Raw genomic sequence first — 25,924 nt, 5'->3', positions numbered from 1 at the left:
TTTTACATTGATTTCTTAAAAAATCATCCCATTTTTAGCATTGTATTTCCACATTTTTGTTTCTATAGCATGATTGAAGAATCAAAATTCTTTTTTTCTTATCTATGAATTTTACTTTGAAAAAACTTCCATTTAAAGCATTTGACTTTAAAAAACATCCATTTTTCATTGAAATTTCAAAAATCCCCCCTTTTTTAGCATTGTACTTTAATTTTTCTTTCTCTTTAATTTTTCTTTCTGTAACGTTATTGAAAAATCAAAATTTTGTTTTCTCATCTATGCATTTTACTTTGAAAAAACTTTCAATTAAAGCATTCCACTTTAAAAAAACATCCATTTTACATTGAGTTTCCATTTAAAGCATTCTACTTCAAAAAACTTGAATTTTTCATTGAATATTAGAAAATCCTCCCATTTTTAGTATTGTACTTTAACTTTTCTTTTTGTAACATCATTGAAACATCTTTGTCTCATCTATGCATTTTACTTCGAAAAAATTTCCAATTAAAGCATTCTACATTCCAAATCGTCCATTTATATTGAATTTTTAAAAATCATCCCATTTTTAGCATTGTACTTTAACTTTTCTTTCTATAACATCATTGAAACATCAAACTTTTTTTCATCTATGCATTCCATTTTCACTTTTTTTTTCTATAAACATCACTGAAACGTCAAACTTCACTTTTCTCATCTATCCATTTTAGTCAAACATTTTATTTTCAAAAACTTCCATTTAACATTCGATTTTCAAAAATCATTATGTTTTTAGTATTTTACTTTAACATTTTTTTGTTTTTTTCTATGTAACATCATTGAAACATCAAACTTTTCTTTTCTCATCTACGCATTTTACTTTTAAAAAGCTTCCAATTAAAGCATTCTATTTTCAAAATTGTCCCATATACATTCAATTTTACAAAATCATCCCATTTTTAACATTATACTTTACATTTTTCATTCATTAGCTTTATTAAAACATCGGGCTTTTTTTTATCATTTATGCGTTTTACTTTGAAAAAACTTCCAATTAAAGTATTATATTTTAAAAAACTTCCATTTTACATTCGATTTTCAAAAATCATCCTATTTTTACCATTGTTCTTTTGCTTTTCTTTCTATAACATCATTGAAACATCTTCTCATATCTCATCTATGTATTTTACTTTGAAAAAACTTCCAAATAAAGCATTCTACTTTCAAAAATATCCTATTTTTAGCAATCTACTTTCAACCTTCTCTTTTTCTCATTTATGCATTTTACTTTGAAAAAATTTCTAGTTAAAGCATTCTAAGTTCCCTTTTTGTAACATCATTGATGTATCAACTTATTTTTTTTTATATATGCATTTTACTTTGAAAAAACTTGAAATCAAACATTCTACTTTCAATTACTTCTATTTTACATTAAATTTTCAAAAATCATCATATTTTTAGCATTGTACTTTCACTTTTCCTTTTGTAACAACAATGGAACATCAAACCTTTGTTTTTCTCGTCTATGCATTTTATTTTGAAAAAACTTCCAATTAAATCATTTTTCTTTCAAAATCTTCCATTATGCATTTTATTTTGAAAAAACTTCCAATTAAATCATTTTTCTTTCAAAATCTTCAATTTTACATTGAATTTTCAAAAATCATCTGATTTTTAACAATCTACTCTTGATTTTCTTTTGTAACATCATTGAAACGTGAAGCCTCTCTTTGTCTTATCTTTGCATTTTATTTTTCAAAAACTTCCAATTAAAACCTTTTTCGTTGAATATCGTCAATTTTACACATTGATTTTTCAAAAATGATCTGATTTTTAACATTGTCTTTCTATTTTCTTTATATAACTTCATTGAAACATCAAACTGCTCATTTCTCATCTATGCATTTTACTTTGAAAAAACTTCCAATTAAAGCATTCTACTTTCAAAATTATCATGTTTTTAGCAGTGTACTTTAACTTTTTCTTTCTGTAAAATCAATGAAATATCAAACTTCTGTTTTTCTTATCTATGCATTTTACTTTGAAAGAACTTCCCATTAAAGCATTCTACTATCAAAACACCACTTTGCATTGAATTTTAAAAAATCAACCCATTTTTTGCATTGTACTTTAACTTTTCTTTCTGTAACATTATTGAAACATCAAACTTCTCTTTTTTTATCTATGCATTCTACTTTCAAAAACATCCTGTATACATTAAATTTTGAAAAATCATCCCATTTTAACATTCTACTTTCAGTTTCTTATTACTCTTAACACATTGCATTTTTAAAAATCATCCTATTGTTAGCATTGCACACATCTATGCATTTTACTTTCGAAATACTTACAGTTAAAGCATTATACTCTCAAAAACTTCCATTTTACATTAAATTTCTAAAAATCATCACAGTACCTTTTTCTTTTTATAACATCATTGAAACATCAAACTTCTTTTTTTCTTATCTATGCATTTTACTTTGAAAAAACTTATAATTAAAACATTCCTCTTTCAAAAACTTCCATTTTACATTCAATTTTAAAAAATCATCCCATTTTTATCATTGTACTTTAACTCTTCATTTTACATTTGATTTCAAAAATCATCTCATTTTTAGCATTGCACTTCTTTATATATGCATTTTACTTTAAAATAATTTTATTTTACTTTCAATTTTCATTAATCATCCCAATTTTAGCATTGCACTTTAACTTTTTCTTTTTGTAACGTCTTTGAAACATCAATTTCTCATCTATGCATTTTAATTTGAAAAAACTTCCAATCAAAGCATTTTATTTTCAAAACATCCATTTTACTTATAATTTTCAAAAATCATCCCATTTTTAGCATTGTACTTTAAATTTTTCTTTACGTAACATCATTGAAACAACAAACTTTTTTTTCATCTATCATTTTGCTTTGAAAAAATTTCCAATTCAAGCATTCTACTTTCAAAAACTTTCATTTTACGATGTATTTTCAAAAATAATTCCATTTTTAGCATTGTACTTTCTATAAATTCATTGAAACATTAAACATCTTTACGTAACTTTCATTTTACATTTAATTTTAAAAAATTATCACTTTTTAACATTGGACTTTACCTTTTTCTTTCTGTAACGTCATTGTAACATCAAACTTATTTTTTCTCATCTATGCATTTTACTTTGAAAAAAACTCCAGTTAAAGCTTTCTACTTTCAAAAAATTCCACTTAACATTGAATTTTCAAAAATCATCCAATTTTTAACACCGTACTTTAACTTTTCTTTCTGTAACATCATTGAAGCATCAAACCTCTCTTTTTCTCATTAATGCATTTTAAAAATTTCCAATTAAAGCTTTCTACTTTCAAAATTGTCCATTTTACATTGAATTTTCAAATATCATCCCACTTTTAGCATTGTACTTTCTGTAACATCTTTGAAACATCAAACATCTTTTTTTCTCATCTATGCATTTTACTTTGAAAAAACTTCCAATTGAAGCATTCTACTTTCAAAAACATCCATTTTTACAATGGATTTTTAAAAATCATCCCATTTTTAGCATTGTACTTTACCTTTTTCTTTCTGTAACATCGTTGAAACATCAAACTTTATTTTTTCTTATCTATGCAATAACTTTGAAAAAACTTCCAATCAAAGGATTTTGTTTTAAAAAACTTTCGTTTTACATCCATGCATTTTACTTTGAAAAAATATCCGATTATAGCATTCTACTTTAAGTTTTTGTATTATTAGTACATTGTATTTTAAAAAAATCTTCCCATTTTTAGGATTTCATTTTTAGTTTTCTTTTCATTACTGTATTGAAACTTAAAAAAAATACTCATCTATGCATTTTACTTTGAAATGTCTTTCATATATAGCATTCTACTTTTAGTTGTCTTTTTGTTTTTGAGAACTTTGCCTTTTTAAAATGCATCCTTATATTAACTTTGTACTTTTACTTTTCTTTCTTTTACAACAATGTAACATCAAACTTTGAAAAATATTCCTATTATTGACACATTGCATTTTTTTTTTAAAATCACTTAATATTTAGCATTGTACTTTCACTTTTCTTTCTGTTACAACATTGAAACATCAGACTTTTTTTTCTCTCATCTATGTAGTTTACCTTGAAAGAAACATGAACCAATCTAAAGATATATTTAGAAATTTTGATATGAGTGAACTTTTAGTGTAAGGATAAGGAGCATAACCTTAATGTAGTAATACATTAGGATTGAAATGATGACTCGAAAAGATGAAATATGATCATGTTCTATGTTTCAAGGATCCCATGATTTTGTTCTATCATTATTACATGTGATATGATCAATGTTTTAAGGATCACATGGTTATGTTTTATCATTACGACAACATAGAAAATAGAAACTCTCTACATGGTTTGATTAATGCAAGTGAATCCCTTGAACATGCCATGCAATGTGTTATTAATGACAACCTTGAGTTGGGATGTGCATCATCTGAGAAGCTTCTGTTTTCTTTTACTCTTTGCTTATAATTGTCTAGTAAGTGCTAATGACTTATAAAAATAAAAGTTGTGAATATATTTATTTAAAAGTTTTTGCATTTAGAATGTCATTCATCACAACTATGGTTTTTCTATTGTATGATATCATGCACAAGGGCAACAACATAATCTTTTATCTCCCTTGCTGAAACACTTCCAATTAAAGCATTCCACTTTCAATTTTCTTATTATTAACACAATGACTTTATAAAATCATCTCATTATTAGCATTTTATTTTCACTTTTCTTTTTGTTGCAACATTCTCATCTAAGCATTTGACTTTGAAAAATCGTGCATTTATAGCTTTCTACTTTTCATTTTCTTATTATTAGCGCAGTGCATTTTTTATAAATCATCTCGTTTTTAGACTTGTACTCACTTTCCTCTCTGTTAAACATTGAAACATCAAACCTTTTTTTTTAAACATTTATGTAGTTTACTTTAAAAAATCACCACTTATAGCATTATTAAGTTTTTTTTTTTTTTTTTTTTTTTTTTTTTTTTTTTTTTTTTTTTTAAATTGTGAACATATTGTATTTTCAAAAATCATCCTATTTTTAGCATTGCACTTTCACTTTTCTTTCTATTACAACATTGAAACATGAAACTTCTTTTTCTCATCTATGCATTTTAGTTTGAAACCAACATAAACTAAGAATGTAGGGATAATAAAAAAAAATGTATTTAAAAATTTTATTTTGAGTGGGCACTTAGTGTAAGGATATGGAGCATAGTCTTAATATAGGGATACATTAGGATTAGAATGATGACAAGAAAGATAAAATATATATTATATGTGAAATGAACAATGTTTTAAGGATCCAATGATTATGTTCTATCATAATAATAACATAGCAAAAAGATTAATGACAACAAGATTGGATCTTTGTAGAAATAAGTATCATTTGAATATTTAAGCATCATATATGTGTATGTGCTCTCGGTTCATGATAATAGGTGTTAATTTAAGACTTTATCTGATGATGATATATAGATTAAGGAAGGGAAGAATTTAGAATGTTAAGAGTATGAATAAATCATAAATTGATCTTAGTAGGAAGTCAAGGATTGAGGATTTGAAGGGTACAATGACCAGATCCCTACACTATTTCCATTTACCCTTTTATGTCATAACCAACTATATTATGTGAATACCAAAAATGACCCTCTACTAAATACAAGCTCTTTATTTGCTGATTTTCTCATATTACCCTTATCTAAAATATATCACTTAAGTGGATCCTTAAAAATTTTCTCTACTACAACTTTGCAACTTCCATTCTTTTTCTTATTAAAGCATTTTATTTTGAATAATCTACCAATTATAGCCTTGTACATTCCTTTATGTTACAATATTGAAACATCAAACTTTTTTGCTCTCATGCATGCGTTTTACTTTAAAAAAATCTTTCGATTAAAGCATTATACTTCTCATTTTCTTATTATTAGCACAATGCAATGTCAAAAATATCCCACTTTTAGCATTGTAGTTTTAGATTTTGTTTTTGTTAAAACCTTAAAATAGCAAACTTTTTATTTTTTTATGTTCATTTTACTTTGAAAAATCTTCCAGTTATAGCATTATACTTTTTTTTTGTTTTAATAATCACATTAAATTTTCAAAATTTTTACTATTTTAGCATTATTCTATCACTTTTCTTTTTGTTACAACATTGAAACATCAAGCTTAGTTTTTCTCATCTATGCATTTTGCATTGAAAACTCTTTAAATTATAACATTCTACTTTTAGTTTACAAATTATTAGCACATTGAATTTTTTTTTTAAAAACCATCATAATAAACATAGCAAATAAATTAATGACACTAACATTGGATATTCATACTAATAAGTACCATTTAAATATTTAAGCATCATATGTATATTATTTTGAAACATCAAACTTTTTTTCCTCAACTATGTATATTATTTTGAAAGAAATAAGAACCAGTCAAGGGGATGCTAAGAATGAACAAATGACAAAAGATTTATTTACCTGAAGCATAGCTTTATTGTAGGAATATGTTAGGATTAGAATGATGACAAAAAAGATGAAATATGTATTACATGTGAAATGGCCAATGTTTTAAGGATACCATGATTATGTTAAATCATGGTAATACCATACTAAATAGATAAATGACAACAAGATTGGATCTTTGTACTAATAAGTTCCATTTGAATATTTAAGCATCATATATGTATACATCCATTGAGGATATGAATAGTAAGATGAGGTTAAGTATGGATAATAGGTGTTAGTTTTAGACTTATTTTAGTAATAATCTAGGAATATGATGAATTATGAACATATGGTTATATGTGGACTAAGGAGAAAAAGGACTTTAGAATGTTAAGCATATTAATAAATCATTAAGTGGTCTTAGCAGGAAGTCAAGGATTGATGATTTGAAGGTTATGAATGGATCATATAGTTATGATTTTTGGTAAGTGAGGATCATGTAAGCCTTGGGTGTCATGATTAGACGAGAAGTATGATTCTTCTACTTTGATGTTAAAAACTTCATTAAGATAGTATAAAGCCAGATTTAGTCGAATTATTAGCATATTGATGTTAAAAAATACATAGAAAAGTATGATTCTCTTACTTTGATCACTTAAGGTGTGAATAATAATAAATGATACATATAGGTACACTATTAAAATTTTGTTTTCTTATTTTTAGCATATTACATTTTAAAAAATTATCCATTTTAAGCATTTTACTTTCACATGTCTATCTATAACAACAATGAAACATGAAACTTCTTTTTTCGTATATATGCATTATACTTTGAAAAATCTTCGAGTTATAGCATTCTACTTCCACTTATTATTAGCACATTGCATTTTAAAAATATACCATTTTTAGCATTGTACTTTCACTTTTCTTTTTGCTACAATATTGAAACATCAAATTTCTTTTTTCTCATCTATGCATTTTACTTTGAAAATCTTCCAATTATAGCATTCTACTTTAAGTTCCGTATTATTAGCATGTCACAAACTATTAAAAATCATCTCATTTTTAGAATTGTACTCTAATTTTCCTTTCTGTTACAACATCGAAACAACAAACTTTTTTTTAATCACATTATTATTGGTTTTATTTTTTAACTTTATTTGGTAATGATCTACAAGTATGATTGATTATGGACATATGGTGATATATAGATTAAGGAAAAGAAGGAATTTAGAATGTTAAGTGTATGAAAGAATCATAAAGTGGTTTTAGCAGGAATATCCAAAACATCCTCGTTAGAGGCCTGATTCTATTCCTTGGAATAGCTAATGAGTTAGTTTAACAACCTTCGGTAACTCCTAATTAGCTACATAACAAGAGAAAGATTCTGAACCAATCTTTGAATCAGGTTATCGCCTGCCTAAAAGAAAGGTCTCACTGGAGAAGATGAAGTATGTATTACATATGAGATGCCTAATGTTTTATGAGTCTGATTATTTTCTATCATAATAATAACACAGTAAAGATTAAGGACGACAAGATTGGATCTTTATACCAATAAGTATTGTTTGTATAATTAAGCATCATATAAGTATATGTGCTTTATGGATATAATTAGTATAATGAGTTTAAGTATGGATAATAGGTGTTAGTTTTAGACTTTATTTAGTAATGATCTAGGAATATGATTAATCATGGATATATGGTGATATATGGATTAAGGAAAAGATGAAATATGTATTACATGTGAAATGACCAATGTTTTAAGGATCCCATGCTTATGTTTTATCATAATAATAACATATCAGATAGATTAATGACAATGAGATTGGATCTTTGTACTAATAAGTATTATTTTAATATTTAAGCATCATATATGTATATATGTGCTTTGAGGATATGATTAGTATGATGAGGTTAAGTATGGATAATAGATGTTAATTTAAGACTTTATCTGGTAATGATATAGGAATATGATGAATTATGCACATATGATGATATATAGATTAACGAAAAGAAGGAATTTAAAATGAAGTATATGAATAAATCATAAAGTGGTCTGAGCATGATGTCAATGATTGAGGATTTGAAGGGTATGGATGTATCATATTCTTAAGATTATTTGTAAGTCGAGGATTATGTAAGCCTTAAGTGTCATAATTAGAATAATGAGACAAGATAAGTATGATTCTTCTACTTTCATGTTAAATACTTCATAGATACAGTAAGAGCTAGATTTAGTCATACATGATGCATATAGGGACATTGTTAAATTTGGTTTTCTTATTATTAGCATTATGCATTTTAAAAAATCATCTCATCTTTTTTAACAACATTGAAACATAGAAACTTCTTTTTTCTCATCTTTGCATTTTACTTTAAAAAACTTCCAATCATTGCATTCTACTTTCTGTTTTATATCGTTAGCACTTTGCATTTTAAAAAAATCAACCCATTTTTAGAAATGTACTCTTACTTTTCAATCTGTTACACTATTGAAACATCAAAGTTTTTTTTTTCATCTATGCAGTTTACTTTGAAAAATCATTACATTATAACATTCTACTTTCTGTTTTCAAAATAACCTTGAATTCAGCTATGGGCACTTCCACCTCGACTAAAGCAACTGGATTCTTCATAAACTAAGATCAACTTTAATTTAATCAATTCCATATGAAGTTTATAAAATATGTTGGTGATATTTTAAAGTCCTATCACATGCTTGCTTTTTTTTGTTTATCTTTGCTTGTAATAAATGGAAATAGACTTTTGTAAGGAAATAAACTATCATTGTTTTTATACATGGTTTACCATTAAACCCACCATAGCTGTTCAAAACTTTACCATTTTTTGTTTATCTTCATAAAAGTCGGTATCTATTTACTCAATATTTTTTTATTCAGTTTCATCTTTTTGCGTGTTTGTCTGACATTCTTCCTTCCTGTAGGCAAACATGATTAAAGTGTTTTGGACTATGATATGAATTAATCGTTGTTTTTTGTTGTATATTTCTTCAAAGATTATAACACATCAATAAACTAGATTACTCTAATTTATGTGTAGAATACTCTTGGAAATTTATTATGTAATTTCTATTGGTCTTTAATTCTCCAGAGTAAAAAAGTTCTCAAAAAAACTCGGAGTTCCTTTTGAAGTTTGCAGTTTAACTTCTTGTGTTGTGTTTTTGTATCTTGCAATCTTCTATTTGAAACCATAGTTTCTACTTCTTCCATTTATGTTATTAAGATTTTATATCTTCTAATTTCTCACTTTATTTGTCAATATCGCATTATTGTTATTCATCATTGGCTTTATTGATTTATGATGTTTGCAACAGTCGATTATGATGAGAAATTTTAAGAACATACAATTGCCATCAAGTTGACCTTTTTTGACTTTTCTTATTGAACTCGGTACACATATTTGTGGAATCTGTGTTTTTTGTTGACTTCCACTCACTTCTATTTTCCAGTTTAATTGTTTTAATTTGATTTAATTATGTTTGTCAAGCAACAATATATGATAGAGGTGCTAACACGAGTATACATTCAACCCCACAATAAGCAAAATGATCGATTTGTAAGATTCCATGTCTTTTGTTGACTACATCTTTGTTCAACTTCCATAATCCATATTGAAAATTAAGACATGATTTATCTTATTTTTGCTATTGTTATTGAGTTTTTGATGAAATACTGAGTTTTATAATTTTGCACCAACTTTTGTCATTTTAATTGTGATTTTGAACATTGAGGCTCTGTAAATGAAACTAAAATGTATGCAATCAAGGATTTCATCAAAACCACCTTAAAATGACCTGGTTGTAATAATTGATTTCCATTGGAAATGTTTTGGCACTTTATAAAGACGGTACTTATTTGGACTGGCAGCTATAGGTAAAATAAAAAAGTATTATGGGTAAAAATGGTTACAAACTTCTTTACATTGTTAAATATGTAAGTTGTTTGCTATTATAGGTTAAACACAAAGTATGTTGCTTTTAGGGGCTGAAATTCTTGAACAAAGAAATCTAAAATTTATGTTCTACCTAGAATCAAGGGATGATGTAGCTAAAAGCTTGGAACTAGGATTTATGATGATAAAAAAGAACGGTTTATTAGAGGGCTGCTTCTTTAGGTAGAGCTTATTTTTTGTTCCTAAAAAGCTCATGTACTTTTTATTGTTTTACGGGCATACTACATATTTTTTTGTGGTTGGAATTGATTTGAAAATATTAAAGAGTGTTTGCCTCTTCTTTTCCCTTTGAATCAAACTTTTTTTTGCTATACCCATTAAGTTCCTGTTGGTATCCATGATACAAGTTGGATCCTAGATGTAGAAATACAATATAAGAAGGTGAATCTCTTCTTCATCGAAAGAAATGAGATTATCGCAAATAAAAAACATTCAATTAACAAATTTAACCAAATTTCCCTAATGTATAGGCAATCAAGAAAGTCGCATAAGTAAATATATAACCTAGACAAAGTTACATAAATGGTCCTCGTGGTTGACAAAATCGACCAATTATGTTCCTTATGATACATTATTTACATAGATGGTCCCTGTGGTTTCAAAATCTGGTAAAGATGGTCTTTTTAACTAACGGTGTTAAAATTTTCAGTTAAGTCCTATGTGAAATGACATATTTGCCCTTCCTATATAGGGACCATTTATGTAATTTTCTCTATTATTCACTATTGTTTTTATTTAATTTAATTTATATTTAAGGATTTAGATTTTTTTAAAGATTTGTTTAAATATATTGTGTGTGGATGTAGTGATTAATATGGGCCAAATATTATTTAATTTTAACAATTATTTAATTAAATCATCTAGGCAAATTACTCTATTTAAAACCCTATCAAACCTTCGGTCATATCCCTCCCACTTCGATCGACCGACCCCGTCGGACTATCACAACCGGCAACTCCATTTTGTCATCGTCTCTGTCACATCCTTCATAACACTAGTCGGGTCATTCACCGCTTCTCCTCCACTTGCCAACGATCGACTATCATCTTCTTCACCCCAACATCTACGACACCAAGTCGGTTAGAGCGGTGCCAAAAAAGAACACAAAAAACATGACAATCGAATGGTCCATCAAACTAGGTTTTCTTTCAGTAGGGTAAAGTATCAATTCAACTATCCTCGTTGTCGGCTATACATTTAAATTTGAATCAATACACTATATGGTATTAATTCTATTGGAAAAGTTTGAATCACTTAAATGTTAAATAAAACTGCTAGGGTTTAATTCATGGATTCTGCAGTTTATTGATCAATAAAGGAATTTGATTTTGTATGTTTGGAAGTTTTACATAAACATTTGGAAATTAGAATATTGGAATATGTGACATTATGAGTTTTGAATTTTAATGTCTGTAACTTTTTGTTTTTTAAATTCAATTTGCAACACGGTAAGACTTTTATTCTTTTCAATTCTTAACTGTGTAAGACATTTAAACCAATTCAATTGTCATCATGTTTTTACGTTCCTGTGAATGTCTTATTTTGTTGAATTTATATTATTTATTCAGCGTAATCCTTGTGTTTATGATTTGGTCTCTTTGTGCATTAATTTTGGTTGTAGAAAGTGTATCGGCATGGGTAGATTGATTGCATGTATTTGCTTGAAACAATTCATGGATGAGAATGGCCTTTTTTTGAAGGGTGTATCATCATGGGTTATTTTTCCCAGTAAAACATAATTTAGGTCCAAATTAAATCCAAAATAACACACAGGAAATTCAAAGTGTTTTAGTTGTTCCACCTTTATAAATTTGTTTTTTTTTTTGCAACAGAATAGGTAATTGATATTGAATTCCAATTCTATTGGAATAGAATCACGAATTCCAATTCTGTTGGAATGGAATATGAATATTTTCTCACTGATTTATGCATGTTCTACAATTCTTGGTTATTGGTTTTGGTACAATTCACAAATCTGTATATTTTTCAAAAGGAATTTAGTTTTTTATTTTTCATTTGCTAATGCATTATTGGATTCTAAACTACAATTTGGTTTTGTTTTCATAGAAGTTGATGCTTGAAGAACGGACCACAAAATTGAAAGTGATTCTAAGCAACATTATTTTTTTAGAATGTAAGTGTTTTTGTTTGATTTTGATGTTTTCTTTCCCGATTTGAAAGTTTTGTTTAGTTTTATTCTTTAACAATAAATGTAATTCTTAGTAATTGTTACTCGTATTCTATAAGTATTAATGTAATTTTTTTTATTATTCTTCAACTCATGGTTCAAAATTTTGTAATTTTTCAAAATGTTCATTCAATCAGAATATGTATTCTGTCTGAATATCACTCTAATAGAATCAGATCGTTTATGATTAAAAAAATATGTTCGATTTGAATTAACTAAAAAACAATCATAATTTTAAAAATTAAAAAATCAATTATCCCTTGAAATCCGATGATTTCCATTTTTAAATATAATTTAATATAGGAAAAATGTTTGGACCACAAACAATCCTTACATCCACACAATAGTTACAATCCATATTATAACCTAACCATATATATATATATATATATATATATATATATATATATATATATATATATACACACATACACACTAGGTTATAGCTCATGGAAACCACGGTTACAAAAATAATTAAAATTTTATAGTAAAGACTCATATTTATTAATCAATTATTTTCAATAAATTCTTAAGTAACATAGTTATGTGATTTTTATGTAACTTTATAATGTTTGATTCAAATAAAATGAAGTCATTTTTTAAGATATATAGGAGAAACAATAGAAAAAATTTCATGTAATAGCAAAATGTTGAATACCATTCTTCTTAGAAATAGAGATAGAAAGAGGTAAAGGATAATTTGAGTGAGAATTGAAATTATAAGATGGCTAAGGGTATGACACTTTGAAAGTACATTGATATAAACTTGATTTCTTTATTTTATATACAAATAGCCACCGAAACATAGACAAACATACAAACATATAAACAAACATATATCACCAATGAAAGAAATTATTTTGTCAAAAGGAGTTGAAGACATTCGTTGAAAAAAGGTTTCCAATAGTACTTTAAAATATGATAGTTGCTCCAATAACCCTATATATATATATATATATATATATATATATATATATATATATATATATATATATATATAACTAATAAAAGAGTAGTCCTTTTGCCAAGTGTCATAATATTAGAACTCCTAATTAATATGATGTCACTTGTCATTCTATTAATTCTCCATTTTAAATTCATTAAACCTCCTAATTAATGTGATGTTATTTGTCAATCTATTTATTCTTTATTTTAAATTTTAAATTTTATATTATTGTTTTCATTAGTTCACAAATAAAAAGAGTCTAATATATATGATAAATTAATTACACATATTTATTTGAATCAATAATTATAATTTTACATAACTAATAAAAAAATCTCTTAATTAATAATGTATTTAAATTTTTATATAAAATAATTGATTAATAATTTTGAATTTTTTACTATGAATATTTAATCAATTTTGTAACCGTGGTTTCCACGGGTTATAAACTAGTTACTTTATAATAGATACATAATAAAAAGTTTAAACCAAGTCTTTCTTTTTCCTTGAAAACCTTTTTTTGAAAACAGAAGAATGCTTCTAACCATTGCCTCCTTTGCATCCTCTACATCGAAGATCACTCAGCTACGCCATCTCCACCTTAATATCGCTGCCTTCTATAAACCCTAGATCTAAAACGCCAACACTACTCTGCCACCTCTGTTACAACCTCCGTCGTTGCTCGGTTTCCATCACCACCATCTGTCGTTGCTATGATGATGGCATCGCCGATTTGGTATACATTTTCGCCCAAGATTTTCTTACAATGTGTTCTTAACCAGCTTTTATTTCTTATGTTTTCATGTTTTTGATTCTATCATTTTTTTGAAAATCCAGATTTGAAATGCTTTTGATTTGGAAGGGAAGGAGTCATCGACAATTACAATAATTTTTGCTTAATGACCTAAAGTATTTTGATCTTGGTTCTATTTTTTAGATGTGTACTGTGTATACGATGTAACATCACTATTGTTGAATTTTTGAGAAATATTATCTCCATTTGTGTATATGATGTACTTTGTGTATACGATGTAGCATCACTGTTGTTGAATTTTTGAGAAATATTATCTCCAGAGATTAAATCAAACAAGTCAGTTTCTTCATATTGGTGCTCATATTTCAATTGCAAATGATCCATGGAATCTACAAAACCATAGCATCATCCTACCTCTTGAATGTGAGACCCTTCATTCAGTAGTGTACCATTTGTGACTGTTTTTTGAGAACCAAAAGTATAACTACTCATGTCTTCCATCCCTAGAGTGTGAGACCTATGAAACTGTTGGAGAGATAGCCATTCAGTAAATAAATTTTGGGTAAATTTCTGCAACAATCAGCTTGTGATGATTAAATATTTGAATCTGTTGATGTATATTTGGAAGAAGATGGGGTTTGTTCATGAGATGTCATGTTTTTCAAAGTTTATTACTTTTTTTCTTCATCATGGTTTGGTGGCTTACGTTTTGCCTAGCATGTTATGAAGAGAGAAAAATGATTGTTGTCCTCGTGTGATGTGAATGTTTAGATAATTAATCCATCTTAATTGTTTGAAACTGAAAGTCCCTTTAATATTCTAATTCTTAATAGCAATTAGCATTTAATATAAAAAATGTTAAGTTTATGAATTAAAACATTACGTCAACCCTTAAACATTTATGGAGTTTAGTATTCTAATTCTTAATAGCAATTAGCATTTAATTTGACATTTATGTTTTTTTTTCTTGATATATGTTTGATACTACAAAACAACACTCCAAAACCATAATGTCTTATATTATATCTACTTTTATTTTTATCTATGTATCTTTACAAGGAAGGTAAATATGAAATATGGGATAAGAAGTTTAAAAATTAGGACTTCCTTTTTTTCCCTTACATTTTCTTTTGGTTTCTTTTGATGTTTATAAATTATGCCTTTTATAATTTCTATATGTTTATGATATCTACTGTCATTTGGTTTCTTTTTACATTTTCTTTTGGTTTCTTTTTATATGTTTATTACAAGGAAGGTAAATATGAAATATGGGATATACTTAACTCATCAAAAAATGTAGTTTTTATATTTTATTTGATATTTTGTAGAAAATGGATCAATATTTTCAAGTACACTGCTTTCGTTCACTTAGTAGTCTGTATTGCTGGTATAAGTTTTCATGCGCCCGGGTTGATCTCCTATGGAGGGATGACAGAAGGAATAGATTAATCATCATTTTAGTTGATAAAAGTTTGGGATACTCTTAATATATATTAGATGATTATTTTAACTAAAGGATTAGCTATTTTTTTTAATTATATAAAAAAAAATCGATAGAGAGAAAAAATGATGGCTGTCGTTCCTGGTCATTTTATGGGAAGATATGAAAACAGAAATATGGTAGGCCGATTATTCTCAATTAATCATTTTAAGCTCTACTGGAATCCCAATGGCTGTCCTAAGTATGAAGGATATACTTTTTTTATGATGAATATAAACTATTCATCGTCCGCTGCATCGCGCGGGTAGCCCACTAGTATATATATATATATATATATATATATATATATATATATATATATATATATATATATATATATATATATATATATATATATATATATATATATATGGTTATTGGAGCAGTTATCATATTTGAAAGTATATATCAAAGTTGTAAAAATTGATCGACGGTAGCTCAACGGTCGACTGGGTTTGACGTTTTGCTCAAGAAAAATAGTATTTGACGTTTTGCTAAAAAAATAGTATTTTTCAAAATGAAGAAAATAAAAATAGTATTTCATGTATTTTTGGACCATAAATTCCTAATAAAACTATTTTAAAACTTAATATATATCCTAATAAAAATATAAAAATAGTATTTGACGTTTTGCTAAAAAAAAGAGTAATTTTTCAAAATGAAGAAAATAAAAATAGTATTTCATGTATTTTTCCAAAAAAAAAACAAACAGTAATTTTTAGTTATTTATTTTTTATTTTTTCTGGATAAATAAAATGAAGAAAATAATATTTAAAAAAAGAATTTTCGGATTTTTCCTTTTATTTTGCATTTTAAATTTATTTTTAGATTGCGTTCCACAGTCTTACAAAATTAACATGGTCTCAAATGAATCTAAACATATATATATATATATATATATATATATATATATATATATATATATATATATATATATATATATATATATTCGCTAACATTTTTTTGACGTTTTGCTTAAATTATTTTTTCAAATCTTTTTGACGTTTTCTTCAAATACATTTATTAATTTTTTTAGACATTTTGTTGAAATAATTTTTTTGTTTTTTTTAGATCATGCTCGAATACATTTTTTAACATTTAGTATATTTGTTAAAGGATTGCATGGCTACTTAATTATAATTGGTAACTTAATTCATTTTCAATGATGTTTTCATTTTTCTTTTATCAGGTTATATAATTAATGTTTTTTTAATTCAAACATTTAACTATATAACATATATCACGTTGTATAATTATTATTTTTGTAAACTTTTTTTCTAAAAAAAAATGTAAAAAGTTTGTTAAACGTGAATAGATTAATATAATGGATTTAAATGTAATGTTTTCGAGTTATTTTTTGTTTTTAGACATTTTATGCATTTTAAATTATATAATTAAAAACAAATCGTTGTCATACACTACCACCCATCCCACCAAATTCAACGCCCTTAACGCCATCATGCATATTCCTCCCGTTGAATACATGGTCAAAAACACTTACTGAATCATGCCATGAAACACAACTTATACGTTACAACGTTTAAGCCCATTGTCACTTATTTGAAAAATAAAATTATTTATTTTAAACAAATATTTTTTTGGATCCTATTATTTAATTTGACATGTTTATTTAGGTTTCACATTTAAACCTTTTTAAATATTTTTATATCAGGTATTTTTTTAATTTATTTGATATCTTGATTTTAGTTTTCTATTTAAAATATTTAAATTTACAAATTAAATAAATTATATTTACTATTCCAAAAGTATATCATTAATATGATCATGTGTTATATTTAATAACATATGTAACTTAATAATATAATTACATATTAGTTCTAAAGTTGAAAAGTTAAGAATCTTTAAATCATTATGGTGCAAGGAAAATGATTATTCTATGTTAAAAAGTTAGGACTTTGAAAGTCCAATATCACATAAAAAAGAAGAATTTCATTTATATCCTTACAAACTATATATATTACGTCTATATCCTTATAAATTTTGAAATTACGTATATATATGTTTCAAACTATAATACTACATTTATATCCAAACTCATAATTTAATTTGGATTATATCAATTTACTTTAAAAAATATATATCTAAAATTTAAAATCCTATAAGAATTTACCAAAATACCCTTCACAAGTTGATAATTAGCCAACACCAACACTGATTGGCTTCCCTTCATCTTCATCGTCGCACCCAACCCAAACTGTCTTTGAAATTAATTGTTTTTTTCTGAATAACAGAAACCCTCATGCACAATACTCACAAATCAATAAGCACAGGTGTCATGACCTTCTATATATGGCCTTAATTTTTTATTAAATAAACTAATTTTTCCAAAAAAAAAAAACACATGCTCAGCCTCGTTGACGAAGTATTCCATGAGCAACCAAAAATTAAACAATATATATTCCAACTTACAAACATAAACTAGACCAACTTGTGCGCCGATAGTGCATAAATTTATTTGTGTACGCATGAAACATCCAAGATATTACATCATAAGCCATTTACAAAATTGGAGACCCCTTGCCACAATAGAACACAAAAAGAAATTAAAAAACCATCAACATGTTCATTCCTTTGTTTTGTAGGTTATAATGATTAAGGAAAGTGATATTAAAGGACTCGCAACAAAAACGATAAGGAAGAAGGAAGTATATATCATGCCTAATCTTTAATTTAGTATTTAACTTAAGAGGGCTATTCTGGTAAACTTACATCAAATTTTGAATTTTAGATAAGTATTTTAAAATTAAATTGATATAATTCAAATTAAATTATAATTTTGGATATAAATGTGAATTTTATAATTAGAAAATGATATATATATATATATATATATATATATATATATATATATATATATATATATATATATATATATATATATATATATATCATGCCTAATCTAAAGACATAGAAGTAATATTTAAAGTTGTAAGAATAAAGATAAAATTTTCCCTAAATAAAAAGATACTAACCGAATGTTCATATATTAATAGATTAAAATTATGTACTAAACATTTTAAGAAATATATAATATTGAGAATTAATGTCATTAACAGAGGTGGTTGAAGTGGTGGTGGCGGTGTAGGTGACTAAGGTGGCAATGGTGTGGGGTCCGTTGAGAACTCATAGTTTCTTAAGAATGCAAGAACTAAAGATGGAGTGTTAGATCAAAATTAACTTATTAAGGGCATGATCGTCATCTTACCAATATCATTTAATGTTTCATTTTTTGTGTTATTGGAAATATTAATAAATATATATATATATATAAAAGTTAAAATAATAAATCAAATTTTCGGAAATTAAAAAAAAGTTCAAATTTTAAAAAATATGTAGGTTTTTCAAAGTTTTTTTTTTAGAAAATATGAATTTTTAAAAAAAATTAAATTTAACAATAAACTTTTAAAAATCAATAATTAAAAAAAAATGGGAATATTAAAAAAAATCTCAATAAATTTTTAACCAAAACAATCAACGTTTTATGTACATATATCAATATTTTTTCAAATGCATATATACATATTTCTTATACCATAATATTCATAAGTAAATCATAAAAAATCTCATTTTTATTTACGAATACATAAACACTATTAATAGTGTTATCGATAAAAAATAAAATATAAAAAACAAAAAATGTTACAAAGATTCATAGTGTTATCATTTCTTCGTGTCACGATTTCCATATTTTCTTCAATTTATCATTTTCACCTCTTCAATAATTTCCACAAATTCTTCCAAATCTACAAGAAAAATAAAATTTTTTGATTAATGCAAGAACACTCACAAAAAGATGGGAGAGGGACTTGCTCTCGTGTAAAAAAAAAAGTAGATACCCTTTATATGACAAAAAAGGCGTAAAATCATATACCTAGGTTCCCAGCCAAGAACTTCAGCCATTATAGTAAATGACATAAGGAATGGAGTGCCTGCTTTTGATGCTTGGATAGCAAGCTCATGATGACATATGCGTAGGGCATCAAACTTTCCCAATGCTACTATGCCTCCTACAATACAACATCAAATTAAATTCTTTAAAATAATAAAAAAAACAACATAACATAGTGTAATCTAAATATCTAATAATAAAAAATATTGGAATTAAAACCGAAGTTAGAATCATGCCTCAAACGCTTAAACAAATCAAGTTTTTTCAGTCCAGTGTTCAAATTCCAATGATTATAGGATGGAATGGAATTGACATAGCAAAAGATAATGTTTAAATAAAAGAAAAAAAATATGTATTGATAATTGTAAAACAGGTTATAAATCGAAAACGAGAAATTATTACTTAAGTTAGGCAAAAATCTATGGTTTCCTCCGTCAACTTTCTCCCCTATTCATGTGTGCATATATAAGTAATTCATATGTGATTTACATGTGAATCACATGTAATTCATATGTGATTTACTTGTGATTCATATGTGAATTACATGATATTTATATGTGAATTACATGTGATTTACATGTGAATCATATGTAATTCACATGTGATTCACTTGTGATTTATATGTGAATTAAGTGAGATTCATATGTAAATTACATGTGATTTACATGTGAATCACATGTAATTCATATGTGATTTATATGTAAATTACATGAGGTTCATTACATGTGAATCGCATGTAATTCATATGTGAATTACATGTGAATCACATGTAATTCATATGTGATTCATTTGTGATTTATATGTTAATTACATGAGATTCATATGTAAATTACATGTGAATCTGTAGCTGCCCAGAATTCCAAAGTAAAAATTTCATTTTTATTATAACCAAAATATTATTGTAACTTTGTTCAAAACATTGAAAAGAATTTCAAGTAATACAATTATCAGAGTTCAATCCTAAAGATCACATATTGCGGAAAACACGGGTGTATGCGCTGCGATCGTCCCGAGCTCTATCATTTGAAAACTGGAGTACCTGAAACAAAATTGCAATTCGTAAGCAGAAAGCTTAGTGAGTTCCCCCATAATACCACATAATAATCATACAATAAACATATAGTGGGCCCCGCCCAGTCATCGGGCCCCGCCCGTTCATCGAGCTGAGCTCGGAAAGCATATAAACACATACACATGTAATATACACAACATACAAATAGTCATCGGTCTTCACCCAACATCGGACCTTAGTCCAAAAGCATATAAACACAGGTACATGCAAGATTCACAAAGACAACTAGCATTCTATCAGCATAACATAAACATGGGTCGGAATTGGTGCCTTCGACCCGCTAAACCCGGTTAGGAAACTCACCTTGAATGCTGAAACTCATTGCAAGAAATCCTTAGTTGTTGCCCAGACAACTTCTTGAGCTAACAATACCAAAATATCACCCAATTAGCAATTGGGTTCCAAACCATGATCCATAATCCATGCTTGGGGTGAAATGACCATTTTACCCTTGGCCCAACAAGATTCAAAACCACAAAATCCATAAAAGCCCACTAATGGCCCAATTTTCCAAATTAGGCCCAATCCCATACGGGCCTTATCGTAAGCCCATATTTTACAATTCAGATTGTTTCAAACACCCCTTGGGACAAACTTGATCAAAGGCATAAGTCAAAAGTCAAAGTCAACGACCCAAGTTGGCCCAACTTGTTGAGTTGTCCTTCAACTCATCAAGTTTCTTCATTAGACTGCAAAGATCGAGCAAAACCCCCTCAACTCGCCGAGTTCGCCAGAAATCCAACCTCTTGATTTATTAAGTTGACCTTTTCGAAACTAAGGGCTTCTTCACCCAGACCTTAACTGAAATGGCCTCAAGAAGGGTAAAGTTTCCAACTTCACCCCTAAGAACCACAAAAATGGGTTCAAAACCCAATCCCTAAACTTAAAAGGGTAAGGACTTAATCATTAAGCACTTATTCCACAAGGACACAACTCCAAGATGTAGACCTGACTATATGAGGCTAGATAGCCATGTAAACTTACCAACTTTACACTTATTCATGATTAGAAGAAGCTAAAAAGCTTAAAAAAGACCATAAGAAGGACTTACTGAATGGATGAAGCCCTTAAGACCATAAAGTTGGCACCTTTATGCCAAAAGAGCTCATGAAGATCATAGATCTGGAAAGGATAAACACTTCGGACTTCTACTTCCTCAACAACCACACATCCATGGCTAAAAGCATACAAATAAACCCAAGAAGAGATCTAAGCCAATACTAAGCAAGGTTAGAGCTTTATACCCAAAATGTGTTGGAAATGGAACAGAGAACCAAGATTTGAAAGCTCCTACTTGATCCACCACCTTGCACCAAGCTTCTCTTCCTTCAATGAGCTTTAAACACACCAAAACACACCCATAATGAGCTCACAACACAAAAGGAGGCTATAGGATTTCGATATTAGGATTAGGGGCTATGGAGGTTGGAAATGAGGCCAACACCTGGAACTTAAGGTGTTTAAATAGGGTGCAAAACCCCAAAATTAGGGTTTCCTAAACAGCGCCCAACTCGTCGAGTTGGCTCCTCCAAATCACCGAGTTATCTCATTAACCTCGCGACCAAAACAACCTTTACTCGCCGAGTTGAGGCTCCTCAACTCGTCGAGTAGACCCATTAAATCCTCACGATTATTCAACTTCAACTCGTCGAGTTCGACTTGACATTGACATAATTCTACAATTAACCTTCTAGATTCCGGGTATTACAACCCTACCCCACTTAAATTATATTTCGTCATCGAAATCGCTCCTTATTAACACGCATACCAAAACGACAAACCTGACGATTATAAACAAAAAAATTTCGCACAAAATAATCTTCCCAAGGGAACTAAAACTAAAACCGAAACTTCTATCCCGAAGACGACATCCAAACCTTCAGCCCCTGCAAACAGTTCTACCTTTCTGAGACTAGAATCTATAATGGTCTAACTCCCTGGCATACCACTCATGCTGAAACAACTCCATGCCCAACTCTCAATGAGTAACCAACCAAACATAACACTTCCAATTCTGAACATACCACGGCCTATCTAAATTTACTGAAACCACCCTTAGAATAGTTCTTCAAGCCCGATGAAGAGCGAATTCTCAATCTCTCAAATAAAACCAATCCTATATCACCAGAAATCCAAAACCTAAGTGTCAATGGTCTGACTCACTGTCAGACCACCCACGCCGAACCGCCATCGTGCCAACCTCATAGAGTTTCATACCAAACAAATGCTTCCAACCCCCGATCACATTACTACTTCAAAGGGAAACAAAGTCACTAACCATAAACAGCTACAAAACACTTATACTCGACAGAAGGCTCAGATAATCCTTTGAGTAGAAGATTCATTCCTGCAACGGTTAGACTTAGACAAGAGCTGTGCAACAAGGTCAAATCAATTACTCTAAGATTATTTAATCCCACTGCGAGTGACTTAGCATTTCCCAATCCACCAGTTACTCCACACACACACGAGACCCAAATCACTAATACCGCCTGAAACACTGAAAATGCTCGAAACAGCATTCTGTCTCCCGGTTGCTTTCCAAAATCCACTGAGACCTTCTTGGTCCCAATTCGTCAGCCAGTCATCTGAAATACCGGGTTTCATCCCGGTTGCTGAGCAAAAAGAGTCCCACACAATCGCCCTTCACGATTTCTGACAGAAAGCCTCACATGCACTAACTATCCAAACCATCTCGACACTAACCCGATACTAAATTGAATGTTGCAGGACCAACTGTAGTCTTTCCTCATACCCGGTCTCCTACGACCTTCCATAACCTGATTCCAAACATATTGTGGCCCTCCTACAACCTTACGAACTGACCCACCCTTTTCTAAACCATCTGAAGAAAACCACGAGCAAAACATAGGTTTGCCATAATCTCACCGCTGAACAAGGACCGGTGAATGCTACGGGCCACCCCACACTCTTACAACACTCCCACACCAACTAACCACTACTAAATGCTACGGGCCACCCCGCAATCTTACAACACTTCTACACCAACTGACCACTAGTGAATGCTATGGGCTACCCCGCAGTCTTACAACACTTCTACACCAATTGACCGCTAGTGAATGCTACGGGCCACCCCGCAGTCTTACAACAATTCTATTCTAATCATAATTGCGGCCCACTGCCTTACCCTAGTCTATCAAATCGAACGCACCCAGAGTGGAGCACACACTCGACCGAACGCCCAAGCTGAACTCGAGCCACACCTGGAACCCCAACCTGGTTCCCCAAAGCCTTCTATCTAGCACGAAGAGAACGCGACCTCAATGTTTGGTAAGTTTCATGAACTTCCAACTCATACAATCCTCAATCCAAATAGAGATTTGTATTGCCTTCCTCCCCGATGGGGATACAAAACTCATCCTAGATTCAGAACCACTTGTGCTCCTGAATCCCTAAATAGACCTGACAATGGGTCGACCTGGGTTGGCTTCGGGGTCAACCCATTTATTAACTAGGTTGAAAATATCAACCCAACCCAACCTGTTTATTTAAATGGTTTGATATTTCCAACCCAGCCCAACCTTATAGATAGATGGGTTGCCACCGGGTTGACCCATTTATGTAGTTCTCGATCCAACCTATTAAATAAATGAGTTAAACTTAGGTTTACTTATTTAAAATCAAAAAATTAAATACATTAACTAAAGATTATACTATATAAATCAGTTCAAACATAAATAAAATTTCAAAGTACAACAAAAACACAATCACAATTTACAAATTTGAATAAATTGATCAAATAACATAAAAAAATATTTAATTTCAAAGGGATTTTGGAGAGTGGCTTGTATTTTTGGTGATAAGAAAAAAACATGGGAATTAAGATTACATTTTTTTAAAACACAAATAATAATAAAATTTTAATTTATAAATTAATACTTCGATTAATACATGATAATATTCAAATAAATATTAAATTAAGCATATACTAAAGTTAAATAGGTTGGTGGGTTGAAAACTGGTTGATAATTTTTATCCAACCCAACCTATTTAATTAAATGGGTTAGACGGGTTGACCCATTTAACTTAAATGAGTTGAAAATCTCAACCCAACCCGCTAATTTTGGGTTGGGTTGGCAAGTTGGGTCGATTTTGCCAGCTCTATCCCTGGATGATTCTCCCCCACTTTGATTCGACTAAATTCTCACAACACACGAGAATTGAAGAATTCTCAATTCTTCTCACTTCCCAACGATAGATCCGCTGACAACCAACGCTTATTCTTTCTAATGATCCCTCACTAGCCAACTCAAAAGACCGCACAACCCCTGAAGACCAACTAAACGCTTCCTGAATCCCTGCAACGCTGATGATCCCATATGCTTAACCTGATATCTAACTCAAATCTTGAAGTCCAAATGACGGATGCTCCAACCAAAATCTTAGCAACAAACCACCTCCCTCAGCACCTCCAAAAACCAGTCCAAGCATAATTGCTAAAACCACTACATCCTGACGATATTATACAACTATCCCGCTAATTCATGCCCATAAACCTTCCACACAATGCCCCCAACTAATTCCGTTTACCACCGAGATAACATAGAATAGTCCAAACCTACTATAAGAGAAACAACCCTTTACAAAACCACTAACGATTCATGGTATGCAAATGACATATAACATTTCCTGAAGATTTAACTCAAACATAAGTAGAGAAATAAACCAGAGATACACTTACCCAAACCGATGCAAGATTTCAATCAACGAAATGCAGATAAAACTGAAAGAAAGCAAAAGATACATACCCGTAATGTCGCCTGGACAAACCCCGAATCCTTCTTTTTGCTGAAGGACCTACGATGAAACCTGGGTTGCCCCAACCACTAAGCGGGGGTAACTTGCCCTGATATGACCAGGTTGATGACAACCATGGCATAACTCTACTTCCATTGTGCCTTCTTGACGGTTGTGACCCTTCCACCCGCACCTGCCACACTTAGACCTGTTGCACTCATCCCCATGCACCCCTTCGCCCTTTGTGTAGCCACCATGACCCCTCGGGCCTCTGACACCAGCAATGGCAACGACCAACTACTCAGATTGCCGAGCCAGACCAGAAGTATGCTTCCTCTTTCCTAACTGCCCATATAAACTAATCTTCAGCTCCTAGGTTAC

At 29.1% G+C, this 25,924-nt stretch overlaps 1 protein-coding gene across 1 annotated transcript in view; it reads left to right on the top strand.

Annotated features, from left to right (window-relative positions):
* LOC145101543 (uncharacterized) overlaps positions 1–25,924 on the top strand; it is a 110,310-nt gene that overhangs the window by 5,761 nt on the left and 78,625 nt on the right. The window lies entirely within an intron of this gene.

The sequence above is a fragment of the Lactuca serriola genome, chromosome 4 (assembly GCF_051521515.1).
Source record: "Lactuca serriola cultivar US96UC23 chromosome 4, Lser_US96UC23_V15, whole genome shotgun sequence".
NCBI lineage: Eukaryota > Viridiplantae > Streptophyta > Magnoliopsida > Asterales > Asteraceae > Lactuca > Lactuca serriola.
This window is presented reverse-complemented; position numbering and strand designations above follow the sequence as displayed.